The sequence below is a fragment of the Mytilus californianus genome, unplaced genomic scaffold (genome assembly GCF_021869535.1).
Source record: "Mytilus californianus isolate M0D057914Y unplaced genomic scaffold, xbMytCali1.0.p SCAF_18, whole genome shotgun sequence".
Lineage (NCBI taxonomy): Eukaryota > Metazoa > Mollusca > Bivalvia > Mytilida > Mytilidae > Mytilus > Mytilus californianus.
Window position 1 is genome coordinate 9,363,368 of NW_026262666.1, and position 3,939 is coordinate 9,367,306.

Consider the following 3,939-nt stretch of genomic DNA (forward strand, 5'->3'; position numbering starts at 1 on the left):
TAGTGACAAATCTACATCTCCTTTTACATCATTTGAATTAGTCCCGTCACCATCCGTATTTATCTGTCCTGCAGATCCGAAAGTATTTTCATCTTTTAAACTATCAGTTAACAAATAAACATTATCAATGCCAGTTGGTGGACCAGTTTGATCATTATTGTCATTAGTGCTACCACCCTGAATGTTAGAATTTCTGATTATTGCATTACCTGATTCAATATCTGACAGTGCATTATTGTTACTTGAACCCTCACCTGTCAAACCAATACTACTTTCAGCAGCTATATCACCACCATCTAAAATTTCAGTTTCTCCCTGTACTTGGTCAGTATTTGAATGATCTCCATTTGAGACAGAAGGAGCATCTACTGAATCACCCTGTGACGTGGGATTCAGTTGGAAACCATTTTCACGTTCTGCAGCTACTGTTGGGTCGAAAGACGGAACATCTCCTATTGTTAGGTCTACATTGGCATTTAATTCTTGTCCATCTTGCACGTTGTCGGGTTGAACCTGCGTGTTTGTCTCTCCGGAATCTGTTAATAGATAACATTTCTTGGGTTTTTTTGTGGATGACATATTTTCATGGCATATTTTTAATTTTATTCTCCTCATAAAAATGATATAAAAAGTGTGAAATGTATCAAACAATAAGTGTGTAAATTAAGAAATGAATCAATAATAATTATAATAATAATAATAATAATAATTACTATTATAAATTTCATGGTAACGATGCAATTCCTTTTCCCCACTAATGTTATTATTTCTTTTCATTCTTCCTTATCATTTGAACTTGTATCTTACATTGACCTTTAAAGTTATTGTTTTATGTGTTTGGATTTGATCAGAAGTAAACAAATTCGCCACTAGTTACCTTGTTAATTAGAATACATAAAAGTTCTAAAATTAATAAACAAACATGATTTCCTTCTGATTATCTATTAAAAAGTATCTAATTAATTTAATAAGGTCACGAATCATAATTATGTAGAACAAAACACATTACAAAAATACATAAAAAGAAAATAAAAGTCACAAGTAAAAGAAGGAAGACACACACTGCTATTATTAAGTAAGAACTGCGATATTACAAGGCTGAAAAGAATTAAAATATCAACGGCCTGTTGCTATATTTTTTCTAGAGTTGTTCTCAGAATTTTAGGAGTTAATGTGATCAACTGATGAGGATCATTTGATAATTGAGTACACGGAAAGAAAATAATTATTACCTCATTTTGAGGGAATCACCAACCAAGTAAACTGAACATCTGTGTTGACATGAATTATCATTACTATGGTCATGATTATAAATTTGTAAAATAAGAATTCTGGTATCCATGACGAGTTTATTTATTAACTGTTCACAAAACTATGAATTTTTCGAAATACTGTGGATTCTCCACCCCAGGAATAGACTACCTTAGCTGTATTTGGCATAACCTTTCGACATTTTAGGTACTCAATGCTCCTCAACTTCGTACTTATTCAGCCAATTTAGATTGTTTGATTCAAGGGTAGGTGATGAGAATATATTTGATTCTAATATAAACATTGGGTACACACAAATAAAGCCAATTTCGAACTAGATGATGGCTCCTTTAAATTGTTAGCTTTTGTGCATATAGAAAGATCCTTCAAATATCTCAATAATGTAGACAATAGTCCGGAAGACATTTAGTGTATTAGAAGCGACCACGAAACAATTTTATATAATAATCGGTAAAAAGAAAATTGTAATGTCAACTCCAGTGATAAATATGAGAGTAGCTTACCGAACTGTGTTAAGATATAAATAGTTTATGTAAAAATATACATACATTGAAGTATATCAGAATGACGTAGTCGTTTGAGGTATATATTAGTTTGTGTGTATCACCCGCCATGCGTTCAATAGCAGTTACAGATATAACTTATTATGATGTTGTTTGTGCCGAGAATGAACAAGAACTCTGTTTTTTTTTCTTTTTAAAGAAATGTAACTGTTTAGTATCAGAAAAAGACAACGTCGTATCGTTTTCTTTGTAATGTAATCAGGATAAAATATATTCTACTTAATTATTGATATACTATGAAATGTCAAAAATCAAATAACTTTATTGACATCAACTATGTTTGTTATTGTTTGAAGTGAATTTTATTTGCGTCATTAAGAAAAATATATCGTCTAATTGTTCTGGTCGTTTAAGAAAAATCAAAATGCAACTTCCTTCTATAAAGCAACAATTGGCAGACAAATCATTTCAAAATAATGGTTTGCAATATTAATTAATTGACCTTTTCTTCCATATTTAACTTTGTGGTCAATGGGAAGAAGTTGGTGCTAAATACACAGCTCTGTCTAATACCAAATCATAAATAAATTTGGCCATGATACTGTCAATAATAAACATAAGCATTAATTACAAATGACCAAAAATATGTTTAATTTATAACTTGTTAACTATTATTTATTAATCTAATTCATATGTAATTATCTGTAATGGTTGATTGCATCCAAAAATATAAAACAACAGAAATAATTTCCTGACATTGTGTATTAAGGTATAAAATGCACTTCTTGACCTTATCTTCCTTCCCTTCTACATTTTATATAGTATATCGTTCAATTAAATTACAAACCGGATCATGTTAATGAGGAATTGTCTTACATCATAATAATTGTGCTAATGAATAAATTTAAAATGTAAAACCACATTACATGATTAACAAAAGTATGAATATAGATAAATATTAATTATGACAGTTCGATTCATTAAAACTACTGAATGTCATTCAGTAAAAAACGGTTGATGCATGCCTAGCAGGATACGCTTATCCGGTAGACGCAACCGGTTCTCTCCCTTGGAGTTTGTATAACTGTTTTCATCTTTTCGTATCTCGACTTGTTTATTCTACTATGATTCAAGAGATTTGAACATCGACAGCTAATTTATGAACAGAATTTTATCAGTTTTCTTTGCAGTTTATCATTAGTCCTGCTTTAACCGATATATAAAAAGACAGCCACTAACATAGGTGCTAGATCAGAATTAGGTAGATTTTCTTTGGACTCTTATATAAAAACTCAAACACTCATGTATTTTTATAGAATAAACTGTAATGATATTAATCCCCTGGTTAAAGAATCTCTACAAACAAACATAAATTTACATTCGGCAGGAATTTATTCTTGGTACTCATTTGCAGATAAAATTTTTAAAGATATGAAAATAAACCCAGAAAATTACTCTAATATTAATGTACCTTTTAAACAATCAAAAAACGTGTTAAAATGTAATATTAAAAAGTGTGTTTCAGAGGAATATTAAAAAACTACTTTAAATAAACTTTCAAAATTGGATTACTCATCCAAACTTTGTCTCTATGGGAAATTAAAAACTAATTGTTAGTCTGAGGAATATTTAAATTGCAATAATTTTATACATAGGCAGTTTCTCTCAAAATTTAGACTCAGTGATCATTCCCTAGGCATTGAATTGGGAAGGTACAGAAACATTCCAAGAGCAAAAAGATTATGTAAAAAATGTGGAGTCCTAGATGACGAATTTCATTTCTTTTTGTATTGTGACATTAACATATCATTGCGTTCCAATTTTTTTGCTTATCTAAAAGATTATGTACCATTATTTCAACATCTTGATCCATTTAATAAACTAAAACACATTCTAAACCCCATCCCTGAACTTGTTTGTCATATTGGAGTCTTTATTAAGCAGTCTTTAGAACTGAGGGGGTCAGACTCATGTCAGACAAGCTTATGATTGTGTTTTTTACATAAATTTAAAATTGAACTCTTAAAATATGTTCTATTATATTGTATTGTATTACATTGTATTGCATTGTATTTAAAATGTGTGTAATTGTTTGTATTGCTTGACCCTTATGGGTGTAATTTTGCAATAAAGATTATAATATAATACATAATCTTGATTTTCA